This window comes from Triturus cristatus, chromosome 7 (assembly GCF_964204655.1).
Source record: "Triturus cristatus chromosome 7, aTriCri1.1, whole genome shotgun sequence".
In the NCBI taxonomy this organism is placed as follows: domain Eukaryota; kingdom Metazoa; phylum Chordata; class Amphibia; order Caudata; family Salamandridae; genus Triturus; species Triturus cristatus.
Window position 1 is genome coordinate 1,766,018,978 of NC_140590.1, and position 17,941 is coordinate 1,766,036,918.

Sequence of the window (17,941 nt, forward strand, 5' to 3'; positions counted from 1 at the left end):
GAAAGTAACAAGTAACTTAAAGCAGGGAGTATTAGTGTGAAACCACCCTACTTGTCTCTTGAGAAGAGGGTCCCCAGAGGCACGACAGAACACGCTCAACATTCATTGCTGCGAATATAGGCAGAGGCTACGTGAAAGCACGTAGATGTGCGTATGGCGGCCATGTGCTCTTGGGTCAAACCATAATTCATGATCATACAGGTGGCATTTGTATCACCCGTGTGTAATTTAAATAAGCTCTGCTTGCTGCCTTCAGGCTGACAGTAGGGTAGTGCATCAAAAGACGCATCATTTTTTAATTGCTTACATTCCCACACGATTACAAGCTTCCTCGGCACAAGCTCTTTCCCACGTGGTACGCAGTGCCCCTGGCAACTCCTAACAGCGCACCAAGGAGTCCCTGCGCACAGTTTGGGAACCCATGGTTTAGGGGACCGGGAAAGATGGCTTGGAGAACCAGTAATCTGGCTAGCTACCTCAGAGATAAATCCTGTTGTTTCCGGACATGTCTTATTTCCTTCCTGATTTTGGCAATTTTTTGGGAAGGGAGTAAAAGGAGACATCTCAATGTATCTACTGTGAAACCTAGGAACTCTAGAGTTCTGGAAGGAGTGAGTATTGATTTTTCTTTGTTTATGATGAAACCTAAGCTTTGTAGGAGATCCATCACAGTCTTCAGATCTAGGACTAATTGTGAAGGTTTTGCGACATTATAAGAATGTTGTCTAGATAAATGATCATGCGAATACCTCTTTCTCTTAGGGACAAGGCGATTGCTCTCATGACCCTGGTGAAACACCAAGGGGCAGAAGATAGTCTAAAAGGGAGAGCCTGGAATTGGTATATATGATTTTTCCAGAGAAATTGAAGAAAGGGTAGGTGGGATTCGGCCATAGGAATTGTGAAGTAAGCATCCTTTAGGTCCAGTTTGACTAGCCAGTCTCCCTCTAAAAGTAAGTCCCTCAGGAGGTGGAAGCCCTCCATCTTGAAGTGTCTGTAGATCAAACATTTGTTTAGTTCTCTTAAGTTTATGACAGGTCCCTAACCCTTGTCCTTCTTTTTTACAAGAAATAGTGTGCTTATGAACCTTAATGCTTCTAAGGGGACCTCTATTACAGCTCCTTTCTAAGGCATAGAGGAGATCTCCTCCTCTGCTATTTTTTCTTGATATAGAGAGAGAGGCTTGTCTCTCGGGAAAGAAGTTTGAGAAGGTATATGAGTAAAGTCTATCATAAACCCCTTGACGGTGTTTAAGACCCAAGGATCTTGAGTGATCAATCTCCAATTGTGAAGGAAGAATTTGAGTCTGCCACCCACTTTTGGGGGGAAAGAAGGGGAAGGAAGAGGGGGGAGAGTACTCACTTGTAGGGATGTTGGAGTTGGAACTTCTGCTGGATCTAAATCCTCTGCTGCGTTGTCCTCTTCCTCTCTTAGGTACGTTGTATTGCTGGTACCTTCTTCCATAACCAGGGATCTTGAATAGGGCCTTTGATTAAAGCGGCCAGAAGTGAGGCCCCGTCTTCCGGCCCTCCCAAAAAGGTTAGGGTTAAACACTCTGCGTATATTTTGTTGCGCCTTATCCAAGGCAGTAAAAGTGAAGACGTATTTCCCCAAGGATTTAATGAGATCTTCTACAAAGAGTAATCGTTTTGGGTTATGGGAGGGTTCTCCATCCGCCATATCACTTAGTTTGGATTTATTTTAGTAGACTCTTCGACTTTCTGCGTTCATGCTAGTGTTGGCATTTCCCAGTAGTATTACTGCCCTCTGGCTCCAGCCCCTGATCAGATTGGTGTTGAGAGGAGTGCCATTGATGGGGCTATCTTCAGTGGAATCTAACATTCTGGCTAATGGACCCAGTACATCGAGAAGACGGTCCTGGCACCCTTTGAGGGATCTGTCCATCCCTTCCCTTGGATCGTGTCCAAGTTTGAAGCGGAATTTAATCAGTTCGGGATCTAAGTTAGGGGTATAAAAGGTCTTGTCCTCAAAAGAGGGTCTAGAGCATTCGGCTCTAAGGATGTCACAAGTGTTCCTCTCTAAGAGGTTTCTCACCCATTTTTTAATGAATTTTGCAACGTGGACTTGTGGGCACCACTCGGAACTTCTTGGGTGCTTGAGGTTTAAAGGTGAAAACATTTCTTCTCCCAAGGGGTCAAAGATAATGTCCTTAGAGGATGATGGGAGTTCCTCTTCCGGACTGTAAAATTCATGATCGTCCTCATCAAGATCAAGGACATACTCATCAGGTATGGCAGAGGATTCAACACCATTAAATTCGGTATCTCCCATATTGTAAAGAGCACCATGATATTTTGTGCCGCTATGGACACCCAGATGTATTGTGCCGCCAGGGACACCCGGATAAGTCGTGGCGCTAGGGACACCCAGGGGGATCGAGGTGCGGGGACCTCCAGCAGTAGTTGAGGTGCTAAGACGTCCCTGATTTGATGAGGTGCTAGGACCTCCCATATTTTTCTTATCAATATTTGTTGTTTTCTTTAGTCTTTTACCCCTTAATTCGGTGATATCATCAGAGCAGTGGGGGTTCAAAATTTCTGTGATCACGTCCTCCTCAGGGAGTGACCTTTTTGAGGACATGACCTGGCTCAAGGTTTCCATCATGCAGGACCTCATTTCCTTATCAAGGATTTTTTTGAGGGCTTCATTATCCATGTTAGGAGTAGGGGCGGAAGCGTCATCTGAGTCGGAGTCAGACATGGAGCATATAAAAAGGTTATTTTGAATTTCAGTAAAAGCGTCCCTCAAAGGTTAATAAAGTTAAGGTAGGATTTCCCTTGAAATTAATAGTAATGTTATTAAACTAAACGATATGAGGATTAAACTAAACGATATGAGGGTGAGGAAATGCCAGAGTAAAGAAGATTTCCTTTTAAATAGGGTAAGGAAATGCCATTTGAAAGGCTATGTATATCAGGTTAAAAAACAAAAAACAGTGAAGAGGAGCTATTCTTCCTTTTTTAATCCTCACTTTTTTTGTTTTTGAATTGGCAAGGAGCACTTGCGGTAATTGGGAGCAGCAGCTGATCGCGATCACGACCAGCAACTGACAACTCGCTTACACGCGATCTGCTGCTGCTAGGTTTCCACGGTGTAATCCAGCCTCGACCGCGATCGCGTAAGCGATCAGCTGGTGGCCGGGAAGCAGCGTTATGAAGAAAGGCTCCTGGCAACGGGTGGACTTTGCGTCCCCGTTGCCAAGGAGCGTTCCTCTAATCCTGGAAGCGATACAGAGCAGTGCAGAGTTCGCAGCCTTCATCGGGGAAGAGAGGAGTTAGCGGGGACTTCAGAGGCAAGGAAATACTGCGTTAGGGCTGGACACGGCGAACATAAATAAAAGAGCAAGTAAGCGAGAAATTAAACTTAGTAAGCAAGCATTGTAAAAGCTTAAAATGGGCGAAATTCCTGGAAATATTCAAAGGTAAAGTATATATTAAATGTGTTGAACGAGCACAAATTGATTAATCTGGACACCGCTAGGGAGGCGAGGGGGGGGGGGTGAGAGCACCCATGCAAGGATGGGACAAGGGAAAAGGAGATCTCTGTAAATTGGAGATCGGTATGTAGGTAGTGGTAAGGGGGGTGGGGTTAAGCCTCACACGGGGTAATTGAAAATAGAGATAAAAAGCGATTAGTAGTAATGAGAAAAATTGAGGCAGATTGTTGATGGCTCATGCCTTTTATGTGTTGCTAATGTTCTATTCTGGAACCTTTTAATATGGTGATGTATGTGGCTGCTTGGACTGCATTAAAAGAATAATGCATAATGTCAGCCTCCGTTCTTGTAATGAAATCTGAACATTCACCTTCAACAGTCTGTTGTACTTGACCTCAACCTTTGTTTTGACAGAAAAAGTAAGTAGGATTTGTGGAAAAGACCCTGTACTTAGAGGTCAATATTACCTATCAAACAGAGAGCCACTCCCTTATTATTTTTAAGCCCTGCGTGTGTCAGTGTAAATGAAACGGGCCAGATTAAAGAGTGCAGATGTGCATGGGACTGCAGTGCTGCCTGTGGGAGAAGAAAGACTCATTCCATGCTCTGCTCTGAATATTAATGCTATGAATTGGAGCACCTGGGTACAGCCGGGACTGTTGCCTTCTGTTGAAATGATCACAGAATGAACAAATGTTGGGCTTGTGTTTCATGGCCACTTGGTAAGATGGCACATGTACAAAGCAGTCACTCATGTAAAGATGCACCTGGATGTCTCTTATATGCAGGAAGCCTCTCACTTAAGGACAAGACTTGGTGAAAACTAATGTGGCTAATAGGAGTCCTAACAGAAGACCTGGCACTAAGATGCTGGCTCACCACCGCAAACCAGAGAAACTACTGGTGTCTCTTCCTAATGGGGAAAAGTAAGTTGGATTCCTTCAAGTCAACAGACAAGAGAAATGTCGAGGAGGACAGCGAGTCAGTTGATCCACCAATGAAGAACAGTTCCCAGACAAAACTAATACTCTTCTTCAGGTCTATTATGGAATGATAATCCCCTAACACTAAAAAGGCAAGAAAAAATACTGTTTTTGAGCAGATATCTAAATGACTGTATACTTCTCCATCATGTCCCTGACTCTCCTCAACAGAGCCCATAATAGCTCCAGATTGCATGGAAGTGGAGTCTGTATTATGCCTGAAGATTGGGAGAAATCTGATAACTTGATGGAGTATCTGGGTGCCACCACCTCCCAAGTTCACAGGTTTGAAAGGCACTCTGGCTGGGCATCAAAAGGTTTATTGATCCGTCTTCCTATCAGGGATTTCAAAGGCTGGATTTGAGAATAGGACTTTAGAGAGAGATTAGTTGCAATGGCCACTGCAGCAGGGGGTTCTGGGCTAGTGTGCAAGTTATGTAACCAAAGTAGGCTGACAGGCTTTAGTAAAGAAAATTGCATTCTTTATTTGATAGCTCTTTATGTTCCTTTTACAGGGTTTTATATTAGAAGTGTCGGTCTCTAGGAAGTATTTTTATACAAGAATGCAAAACCTCGCTCAAACGAGGTGCCACTCTTTATCATGGGGCATGAGCACCAGTGATTAATTTGAGCCCGTTTTTACCGGTGCTCGGTACCAGCACTTAATTGTCCACACAGGCACTTATGATAGTCTTCCACATGGTGGTGTTTGTCAAATTTAGAGATGAGCACAAGTAAACTTGTTTGTTACTTCAATATACTTCCAAAATTACCACCACCTGTTTCCCAAGCCATTCTTATAGCTTTGGCAGGAGCAATGTGTGGTGCAAGCTGCAGTGGCCTCCTGCCAAGGGCCCCAGCACTTACCTTTTCACAAATTAAGCATTGGCCAGCATCTTTAGGTACTAGGCAGGCTCATTCAGAACTTCTAATTGGGAGCAATTTTTCAATTTTTGTATGTATGAAGGGCCGTGATTGCATCAAAAAGGGAACAATATTAGAGAGTGATGTTTTCACTATACGCACCAAGTTCTACTCCATTGCTCATGTCAGATGTAGCAACAAGAAGATTATGTGACCTCAAGGTTGCTATCCTCTGCTATTGATATTGCCTGATATCTATCAATCCCCTAACTCTAAATCTGGAAACAGTCACTGCTTGAGCTAGAACTCTGGTCCAAAACTGCTGTGGAACAGAACGCTACAGAAGATGATTATGAGAAGAAACGTGAGAGAAGAGTACCTTATTTAGGGCAAAGCTTTCTCCTGTGCTTGTTATTCTATGGAAGGGGAAACTGCTAGAATAATAAGCATGGACCGATTGCATTCGACTGTTATAGTCAGCCACCCCGCACAGGACCTAGACTTCATGCAGGCTGTATAGGAATGAAAATGAGTTCTTAACCCCAAGAAAACCCCTTCAGCAGAGTAAGCAAACGAGCCTTATTGAAGTCACATGAAACAAAAGCCTAACCATGCCTTCTTTTGTGCTGGGGATCCATGGTAACAGAGGTGTTGATGTGGTAGAAAAGCAAATTTACTATTTTATTTATAGTCCTAAAATATTTGGGGAAAGTGCAACATTACTCAAAATAATCCAATGGGCTTATTTCCTATTCTACCTTCAGATCCAGAATATTGTGGACAAAGTGTATAGAGACCTGAGTATCTAATGAAGGTTTGAGATGTTTTAGATTTTAAATGCCGGGAACTGTTGATCTGAGTACACCACTCCAGGAAAGAAGTTGCTCCTACCCAACATATCAAGTTGTACTACTCTTTCATGCACCATGACATGCTAGTGTATTCGCATACTGATTATTTGGTGGAGTGGTGGTATTTACCCCACACCCCCTCTGCAGGGAGGGACATAGTTGGTTGGTTTGTGGAAAAAATATTAATATTCTATTCACCAGGTGGAGTACCTCAGTTTTAAAGGATTGGAATGAATAAGAGGAAATGTATGTTCGCGTAGTTATTTGGTAACTTGTAGCAACACGTGACACTCCTTAAAAGTGGAGTTGTGCATCAAAACAGCATTTTCTGTCCTAATGAATAATTACAAGTTTAGTTCAATCTTTTACTTCTGTGCTTGTTGTCTCAATGGTCATTGGAAGATTAATTACAGATATTAAATTACATAAGTACAATACATTACATATGACAAGTTGAATAGAGATGTTTGTTTCCTTACCTATCTAAAATAGGATCAACACAGGATATACATGTCATCACAAATGTTTTCTTAACGCTATCTTAGAAAGCCTTTTTTTGTACCCATATAATGTAACATTCTTTGCTTTCACTTTTTTTAATATTATTTTTTGGCTAACCTATGACATGACACATCATGCAGCATCGTTGTTTCCGCTGCATGGCTCCTATTTGTGTGTGGTGACAAGGTTCGTGGGTATTTTTGACTTGATAACTTGCCATCAGTAAAGATACCACGTGAACCAATAGCGCTGGTAAAGGTTTTTACTTCTGTGGGCAGGGATCATTGGGGGAGAGACGGGATCATTCAATCCTCTATCCTCACTTAAGGAAGCAGCTCAGCACAATCTGAATGAAGGTGCACTTAGAGCCAGCAGTGTCGCTCTAAACATTCAGCAAAGTCCTTTGTGTCAAAGTACATTTTACTCTTATGTGTGCCACAGTTCCATGGCAACCATCTTCAGAGGAACTGTCATTTTGAGGTGAGTATTGACTTCCAGGCCACCTGTAGAAGTCAATCAGGTACTGGTGCTGGGCTTTAGCTTTATCATCAGAAGAGGACATAAGTTGCAGATGATGTCAAGTCGCCAGCTGATCTTCTAGAACTCAGTTGGCCCAAGAATAGTAAACCTAAAGCCTACTGCCCTGCTCCATTCAAATGATGTCAATTCACAGCTAGATACCACTTTGATTTACATAGTCAGAAGTGAGTGGGAAACCTGTGGTCAGCATTGATGTAGCAGCAGCGAGAAGTGGAGATAGAATCAATCTGGAGATGCCCAACTTGAGTACCGTTATATATTTCCAAGCACTCCTATTCAGCCTCCATACAATTAGGGGATTCAAGAGCTCAATCATGACATAAGAAACCACATTTGTGGGCAAAAATAGAGCTGGAAGGCAGTCTCCCCACAGGGGTGCAGGTAAAATGGTTGCATCCTGGATACCACCAACTGGTGTGTCGTGATCTGCTCGTGCGGGTGGATGCCATCCATGATGAAAGAGTTCCGCATTGGGTGTACTCTTACTGCCCAACAGAGTCTAGCATCCCGTGATGAATAACATCCAAAAACAAGTGGAGCATGTGTTAGGAGATGTATACGCGAGTCTCCTGCACTGGAAAACATACATGACCAGTCTGAATAAAACTTGAGGCAGAGGATGTGACATGGATATTGCACCAAGGATGTTCAAAGGGCCAAGTAGACATGAAAGAAAAAGCCAGAGCTTGTAAGATGATAGAGATACAGGAGCAAGTAGAGCTGGCAAGGCGTTAGTGATAGAGGACTTGGCAAGGCTCATAAGGTGTCAGTGACATAGAACCCGGCGGAGCGAGCAAGGCTTTAGTGACAGAGGTGCAGGTAGAGCTAACAAAGCAATACTGAAACATGGACAGATGCGACTCAATTTCTTATTGGGAAAGGTAACGCTGCACAGGGCATTTGTGGTAAAGGATATGCAAAGATGGAAAATTGATACTTAAACCGGGTTTTATTCTGTTAAAGTGATATTTTAATGAATATCATATCCAGATTTAAATATAGACTAAAACGGTTCTGAGATTTTAGGGCAAGGATGCCAATTTACCGAAATGTCGGGAACAGCGGTAGTAGAATCGCATGGCCTTTGACAACTCACTGTTATTATGGTAACTGCTAGTGCATGACCTTTGACCTTGATGAAATCATAGCAAGTGACATTGTGTTGCTTTTTTCTCTTGACACACAAGAAGGGGCATCAATGAAATGAAACTAACTACAATAATAATAATAATACTAATACAAAATACTAAGGCAGATAATAATGCTAACTTTAGTTGTCATTGGTATGTTAATTAGTCTTCTGCCATGATCTGCCTTGGGTAAACTCAGGACCTAGTTGTTACACCCTTTTCGCAGTAGACACTGCTATCAAGTGCCCAAGAACAGCCATAAATGCCAAGAGACAATCTGCAATGTTAAACCATGCCCAGATGCAGCCTTCAAATCCTCAGGCGCATCTGAAACATTCAGAAGTACAGATTCATTACTCAGGGTATTGCGCGCCTATGCAAGTTTACTCTCAAACGTCCTTTGCAGCTTTCTTGTTTACAGATTTGGCCTCAGGAATTTAGTCGGCTAACTCCTTAATTGTCCCTTTCCTTGGTTTCTTCTCACCCATGCTTTGTATGTTTAGTTTAATTTGGCAATCCATCTATTACCTTGTCAGGTTAGGAGTACAGATGGTCACAGAAGAGAACTCCATCCTCGACCTCTCCCAATCCAGATTCTGCAGCAACCACAGCACCGAGACTGCCCTACTCACCGCCACAGACGACATCTGCATGCTCCTCGACCAAGGACACACCGCGGCCCTGATCCTGGTCGACCTCTCTGCAGCCTTCAACACCATCTCCCACCGCACTCTCACTGCCAGACTCCACGAAGCTGGCATACAGGGGACGGCCCTCAACTGGCTCCGCTCCTTCCTCGCCGGCAGAACCCAAAGAATCAGACTTCCTCCCTTTCTCTCTGAACCCACAGTGATCAGCTCTGGAGTAACCCAAGGATCATCGCTCAGCCCCACACTCTTCAACAGCTACATGGACCTCCTCACCACCATCGTCAGACAGCATGGACTCAGCATAATATCCTACAATGACGACACCCAGCTCACCCTCTCCCTCACCAAGGAACCCCTCACCACCAGACTCAGCTTCCAGAAAGAAATGTATGGATATGTGGATAGCCCTGCCGCCCCATGGATGAAGATAGATCTTCATTTGTACATAAAGCGTAAAAAGGCCTTGTACCTGGTGTTCGAGGCATCATGATAATATTATGCAAAGCTAGATGTGTAAAGAAAGTAGTTTCAGAGAAACTAATCCAACATTGGTGCGCAGACAAATAAGTGCAAAAAGTCACAGCAGAAATGTTATTGTGAAAAATTAGGACAATGAAAGAAAATGTGCAGCCGCGTAACGTAGGCCTAACCCAGGCACATAAAAGGACTTAGGCCAACATATCCTGATGGTGTTCTCAGAATCAGTCTTGCACAGTTCTGACGTTTATGTTGTCCAACAAATGCACAGTTTTACTTGGGATAGCATAAGCCGTACAAGAGGAGATTGGTCCATAGTTGGTGAATGTTAAAGAGTCGGCGGAGGGTTTCTTCAGCCATTGTAGAACAGTTGCATGTTCCCAAGCATCTGGGAAGGTCGTGGAAGAGACATTCAGAATGGGTGTGTGCATGGCACTGATTGGATCCAGTCCTTTGGAGAAGGCATGGTGGGTGGAGATGTCTGATAGGGCCCCTGAGCGGATGGACTTCATGGTGTTAGCAGTTTCTTCTGGGGTAATGATGGGCCATGTGGTTAGCATTGGATGATATCAGGAGGCTTTTGGTGAGGTCTGTTGGGTCCGGTAGCGGTTTGAGGTTGCTGTAAATGGCGATCTAAATACGAAAATATATGCTCCATAAAAAAACAAATTCTTATGTTGTGCAAAATACTCCTGTTACAGATATGGCACTAGAAGGGTTTATGATTTTATGCATTATGGTGAGATGTGGGTCAGTGATTCATCAGCGAGCACGTGTGCAGTCAAACTTTAACAATACCCTCTTGTCACGCTTCGGGGAGACTAAGAAGATGCTGTAAATTCTGCTTTCACTTTAGCATCTGATTTCCAGAAGCCACTGATGGCAATCATAAATTGGTAAGAAACAATTTTGTTTAGAGTAGAATATGAAACTGTACAGCAGAGTGCTTTTTGAACTGTAAGCTATTGTTTTGAAACAGACCATACATTTTTTTTCCTTTAAAGGAATGTATTCAATGCAATACCAATGTGTGGCAGTGCTGTGACAGGCTGCAGCCCACAAGGTGGCTGGAGGATAGTCAGAGGACATTTTGGATAGTCAGAGGGCATTTTGGATAGTCAGAGGGCATTTTGTTTTCCTCTACCACAGGCCCGAGTTATATGGCTCATTTGGCCAAGCCCTCCCCATCCCTTGATAGAGTCCTTTAGGGCGAGACTGTAGAGTACCACCCGTACTCTACCCACGTATATGTCAAGCAAACACCCTGGAGGGTCTGGTGTATTTTTTTGTCCTGTGACTGAGGCCTTAATTACCTCCTAGGTCCAGGCCATTTAGAGAGACATCCAGAAGCTTATTTACAAGCACTTGCGCCACCGGTGCATCACTTTTAAAATGGGAAAAAGTGATGTACTGGCAGCTCACGGGGCTTGTAAATAAGCCCCACAATGTCTCCTTAACATCATAGGAACGCAGACAGCCTTTGCACGATATATACTGACCCCAGCATGTGTCTTGGCTCACAGTTGAAAGCTGAGTGCGCTTGGGCAAGCAGCAGAGGTGTGCTCTGGCTTCTAAATTGAACATTTGTCACTGAATAATATTCTATGGCATGTGGAATGCTTTCTACCTACTCGCCATACTGCCCTGCACTTTCATACACTTCTGTTTGGAGCAGGATGCTGGCACATAGGGGCAAAGTATAAAGGAGGAAGGCAGTAGACGTCCGATTTACTCTTTAAATACTACTATGTGAAATCCAGTATACCTCAACCCGTCTCCTTGGTATAGATCCTAAGCTTGTGAGCGTGGGAACAAATCTCATTGGTTTAAGCAGCTGCAAACTGGTTTTGAATCCTTAAACAACAGCTTTTCAGCAATCAGACAACAAATTGTGCCTGAAAGATTTACAATGTTAACATTCGGTTCCGACAGCAGTAACGTTCATGTTATAGACAGTGCTAAATTTATAAAATAATGAGAGGCAGTACCGAAAAGACTGCTCAGAAGCCCTTGTTAATAAATGTCTGTGCGCCTATTGCACTTCCTGCCCATTGTCATGGGGCATGGCTTCAGGGTGGGTGCTTGGGGTGTTACAGCCCCCATAAATGTATTTTCAGATAAAGATTAGTGTGCAGGGACTTTCATTTGTGTATGGTGAAGTGTCTGGTGGATTTCATCAGGAATTTTTACTTCACAAACAAACACGCACAAACTCTATTCTTCTTTCTGTTTTGAAAGTCCTAATTTTTTGTTGTTGTGATTTTACAAATGATTGTGTTTTCTCTCGCTTACTACCCCTGCCAATTGCATTCCTCTCCCTTTCCCCAACCCCTTGGGCCCCTCTCACGCACTCTGCTTCTCGCTTAATGTTTTTTCACATTATATGCTAACGGGATTGTTGGAAAATCTGAAGCTCACCCTCCCGCCCCCTCAGTCTTACTGATGAAGCTACTCCCCTGCCTTTATTTTAAGCTTATAGATTTCTGCGTTTTCCTTTTGTGGCACCTTTTCTCCACTATCTTCCTCCTTCTTTCCCCTTTGTGTATTTGTCCCACTCATTCTCTCTGTAAATGTCTGAGAAGGAAAAATAAGTGCTGGTTCCCCTAAATGAGTGCTGGTTGTCCCCACTGCTGATACTGGCTCAAATTAGGCACCAGTTGTACAGCACCCTGTAAAGGTGTTCATTACCATTACTAGTGTACTCCTTCTACAGCATTACCAAACCTGGCCTTGGCATACTGGTGTGATTGTTCTTTTAGGTCTCGGCCTGGAGAAAGCAGCGCATGCGCTGCTCTGCCATGCAGAGGCTTTTTGGAATCGATACGTTTCCAGAAGCCTCGTCCCAGCTCCGCCTTAACTTTTGATTTGTGTGCGTCGTTTTGCGTCACAAATTATGCCAAAGGCAGTGCGATGATTGCACTGAAGGCATGTCACTCGCCGATTGTTGCCACCCTGTCACTTTTTAGCCCTGCCCACCGGAATTGGATAGTTTACTGGCAGAGTTACATGTCCTGTTTTATTACTCACTAAGCACTCTTTTGTTTTCATTTTCAGCGCGATACTAATAGGAGTGCACCGCGCTCTGTTTGTGTTTGTTTGTTTTTGAATTATCTTTGAAACTGAGCAGGGCGCACCTTCACAGACACGCGATCGGATTATTTATATATATCTTAATTTTAACACTAAGCGCAGTGCCCGCTTCAAGGACACCGCGATCAGTGTTAATGTTAAGAGATATATAAAGAAACCCAGCGTGGTGTCCGTGAAGCGGCGCCGCGCTCATCTTTAAACTTAAGCATTTGCAATGCAATCGGACCTATTGCACTGCAAATGCTTGGGGTACAGGAGAGGCACCGAAGCGTCTACTGGCACTGAAAGTTGTACAGGAGATGGACCGTGTACAGGAAAACCCAGTGACTGCACTGAGTACGTCCATGGGCTACTGAGAACACCATGAGAAGCGCCAAGTCTTCTAGGAGCACATCTGAGCCACGAGGGCTGGGAGGGGTACAGGAGAGAAACTGATGTGTACTACTTTCGGAGTACAGGAAAATCTGAGAGTACCGAGGCTTGAAGGAGCACAACAGAGACACTTTGGTTGACAGGAGAACAGGAGACGGACAGGTGATCTACTGGACATAGGCGAGGGTCGATGGAGTACAGGGAAGGCATTGAGTGGACCGAGTACAGAAGCGCTGATGCTCCATGTGCACAGGAGAATCAGTAAATCTGCAGTGATGCCGTGACACCCAGAAATGCAGTACTGAGTAGAAGAGCACAGAAAAGACACAGGTGTTGCGCTACCTCCCTAGGCTGTGCCCCCCTTCCCCTGTGGCATGAGGCCTGCTGGGTCCGAGGTGACATGGGGCAGAAAGAATAGACAAGCTGCAGAATGTGGGCACTCCGGTGTGCAGCCAGAAACTGAGCAGCGAAGGTAAAATAAGACACCTCAATGGGCCGATTAATGCAGTTCATGGCGGTAAGAAGTTTGCACCCCCTGTGGATTCATCTGGGGTGAAAACTCTAAATATCGATTCCAAAATATCGACTGCCCAGAATATCGAAGTTAAAATATAGAGTGGACAGAATATCGAATTATCAAAATACAGATAGGTCAGAATATCGAAATTGGGGTACAAAATATCGATTTCCATAATATAGAATTTAAACTCTAGAATTCCATAATATCGATTTTTAAAATATAGATTACCATAATATCGATTATAAAAATATAGATATCTTTAATATCGAATTTTTTTGTGTTATGTATGGTAGTATATGTGTTAAAATTATGTATTATTTTTGTAATGTATGTTTAATTTATTTAAACTAATGAATGTTATGTAATTTAATTTTTGTGTAATTTAATTCCGTAGCGGGTTGTGGGTTTATAGGGGAATAGGGTGAGAAGTAATTTAATTATGGTTAATTAAATATTAATTATATTTATATGTTTTAATAATTAATTGATTGATAATTAATTGGTAAATAATTTTTATTAATTGGTAATTAATTTATATTAATTGATTAATTGATAATTATGTTAATTGTATTTTTTATTATTAGGAGCGGGTTGTGGGTTTGTAGGGGAATTGGGTGGGAAGTAATTTAATTGTAATAAAGTAAATAATTTTTTATATATGTGTATTGATAATTAATTGATAATTAATTATTAATTGGTAATTAATTTGTATTAATGTGTAAATAGTTTGTATGAATTGCTAATTAATTTTTATTAATTGCAAAATTATTTTTATTAATTGATTAATTGATAATAATATTAATTGTATTTTTTATTATTGGGAGTGGGTTGTGGATTTATAGGGGAATTGGGTGGGAAGTAAATTCATTGTAATAAAGTAAATATTAATATTTTTATTTATGTGTATTGATAATTGATAATTAATTATTAATTGGTATTAATTTGTATTAATTGGTAATTAATTTTTTATTAATTGCTAATTAATATTTTTCAATGGTAATTAATTGTTATTAATTGGTAATTATTTTTACTTAACTTTTTATTGGTATTGATAATTAATGTAATCTTATTTTAAATTTAAATCATTACTTTCCCAACTTTTGCACTCTCAGGAGTGGGAATAGTATTTTTTACCCTCCGCTATCCAACTCTTTCCCTACTGTTGCACTCACTGGAGTGGGAATAGTAATCTTTACCCTCCTGCTATCCAACGCTTTCCCTACTGTTACACTCTTTGGAGTGGGAATAGTAATTTTTACCCCTACACTATCCAGCGTTTTCCCTACTGTTGCATTCACTGGAGTGGGAATAGTAATTTGTACCCCTACGCTATCCAACGCTTTCCCTACTGTTGCACTCACTGGATTGGGAATAGTAATTTTTACCCCTACACTATCCAACGCTTTCCCTACTGTTGCACTCATTGGGGTGTGAATAGTAATTTTTCTCTTCCTGCTATCCAATGCTTTCTGTACTATTGCACTCTCTGGAGTGGGAATAGTAATGTTTACCCCTACGCTATCCAATGCTTTCCCTACTGTTGGAGTCACTGGAATGGGAATAGTAATTTTTCCCTTCCCGCTATCCAACGATTTCCCTACTGTTGCACTCTCTGGAGTGGGAATAGTAATTTTAACTCTCCCGCTATCCAATGCTTTCTTTACTGTTGCACTCTTTGGAGTGGGAATAGCAATTTTTACCCCTACGCTATCCAACGTTTTCCCTACTGTTGCACTCACTGGAGTGGGAATAGTATTTTTTACCCCTACACTATCCAACACTTTCCCTACTGTTGCACTCACTGGAGTGGGAATAGTAATTTTTACGCTCTCACTATCCAACAAAAGCTCTACTTTTTTTACATTTCTTTTATTATGTTTACATTTTAAGCTTTTTTATATTATATTATGTATGTTCTATTTAATTGTTTTTAATATTTAATTACTTTTATATTATTTTTAATACATTTAAAAAATTCGATATTTTAGCTATCTATATTTTAACATTCTATATTTTGGAATCGATATTTTAGTACTTAACTGTTTGTAGATAGGGAGTCGATATTCTGTCCTTCTATATTTTGGCGTCGATATTTTCGGCATTCTATATTATGTCCCTCGATATTTAGTCACTGAACCTTCATCTGGAGCTGATACCATGAGTATTATTAAGTTGAACCTACACTGCAGTGCTGCGAGATTGCAATATGGTGAGCTAGCGCTATGTCTTAAAACACACCATGGCTGAAAACAAGCTCTATTGTGAGAGCTTCGGGCAGCACTAGACTGTCACCTAAATTATAATTTGTGGTGTCTCACTCGACAACGTGTTGTGATTCTAAGAAATACGTCATCAGCACGAGCCTCGGTTCACATGGCTGACATTTAGGAGCACCTAGAAGCAGGTTGAGAATTGGTATTCATGCTTTGGGAAGACTGGTGATTAATAATTATTTTCCGGACTGTTGGGCGCGGGGTGAGATGTGCCAGATGGCAGCTTTCACATTGCTGTTTAATCCTCCACCTGCCATCAGCTCGAAGGAGGGAGGAGCTGGGTCCGCGCCGGGGTGCTCTGTGCTTGGGCAGAGGGAGGTTGAAGGGCTGGCTCTCTTTCTGTCTGTGTCTGACTTGTCTGGGGTAGTTGGAAGAGTAGCCCCTTCCTATACCAGCACAGGGGAGGAAGGCCATATCCACCCCTGATGCTATTTGTATCCAGCCAGAGATCAGACCAGCAGGGGAAGTCAGGCCCGTTCTCTACCTCACTGTCCAAGCCAGGCATAGACAAGCAAGTGGACAGCAAGAGACAACCACTACTCCCCACACCGCGTGCAGAGCAACAAGTGCAGCAACCCTTCCTGCCACCTACTGCCCAAGCCAAGCAATGTCAAGCAAGGAGACAGCAAGAGACAGCTACTACCCCCCACACCGCGTGCCACCTACTCACCATTTCAGATACCGAGCAGCAAAGGGACAGTAACCCCCGCCTCTAACTGCCTATTTCAAGCACGTTTTCCAATCTGAAATAGATCTCTACTCACGTTCATCACTTATCACCTGTGTACACATTTCTGTCTATCTCTTCTATTATTCTCCATCTCTACTTGGGGCCTTGTTAGTCCCACTTAAGATAATCTTTATGATGTATTATATGCTTTTAATTCTCCATACTTGTATGCTGGCCTCTCAGACGTTATGTCTTTGAATTTACAAATGTTGTAGACTATGTTCTCCCGATGTTGTAAGGGGATACATTGGTTTATTTGTATATTGCAGCCTTGAAAACGGTAACTAGACATAATATCGAAAAAAAAATATCGAGTAGCAAGAATATCGAGTTTTAAATATCGAATGGACAGAATATCGACTTGCAAAAATATAGTGGTGAAGAATATCGAAAAACAGGTAAGAAATATCGATTGCAATAATATAGTTGTTAAAAATATCGATTTTTTTATAGTGTTTTAAGTGTTAGTATATGTGTTAAAAGTATGTATTAATATTGTAATGTATGTTAGAATATTTTTAAAGTAATGAATTTTATGTTATTTTATTTTTGTGTAATTTAATTCCGTAGCGGGTTGTGGGTTTATAGGGGAGTAGGGTGGGAAGTAATTTAATTATAATACATTAAATAATAATTTTTTTGAATTATTAATAATTTTTAATTTAATTTTGCGTTTTACTTCTGTAGCGGGTTGTGGGTTTATAGGGGAATAGGGTGGGAAGTAATTTAATTGTTATTAGTTAATTATTAATTGGTATTGAAAATTAATTGGTTGTTGATTAATTATTAATTGGTAAATAATTAGTATTAATTGGTAATTAATTTGTATTAATTGTTTAATTGATAATTATGTTAATTGTATTTATTTAATAATTGTAGTGGGTAGTGTGTTTATAGGGGAATATGGTGGGAAGTAATATAATTGTAAATAATTAATTATTTAATTGATGTGTGTATATTGTTAATTAATATATCATTAATTTAATTTAGCGTTTAACTTCTGTAGCGGGTTGTGGGTTTATAGGGGAATAGGGTGGGAAGTAATTTAAATGTTATTAGTTAATTATTAATTGGGATTGAAAATTAATTGGTGGTTGAATAATTATTTATTGGTAAATAATTTGTATTAATTGGTAATTAATTTGTATTAATTGTTTAATTGATAATTATATTAATTGTATTTATTTAATATTTGTAGTGGGTAGTGTGTTTATAGGGGAATATGGTGGGAAGTAATATAATTGTAAAAAATTAATTATTTAAATAATTTGTGTATATCGTTAATCAATATATTATTAATTAATGATTAATTGGTATTATTAGCATTTATTAATGTTTGTAATTGAAAAACAATTGGTTGTTAATTAATTATTAATAGGTAATTAATTAAACAAAAATATATTGGTATTTATAAATAATCAATTATTAAATCTTGTGTGATTGGTAATTAATTGTAATACTTGTTTTGGTATTAATAATTATTTAATTGTTAACAAAATATTA

The 17,941-nt window shown here is 41.0% G+C and overlaps 1 protein-coding gene across 4 annotated transcripts in view; it reads left to right on the forward strand.

The window, feature by feature from the left end:
- Positions 1-17,941, forward strand: part of LOC146813023 (killer cell lectin-like receptor subfamily B member 1B allele A) — a 339,767-nt gene that overhangs the window by 169,756 nt on the left and 152,070 nt on the right. The window lies entirely within an intron of this gene.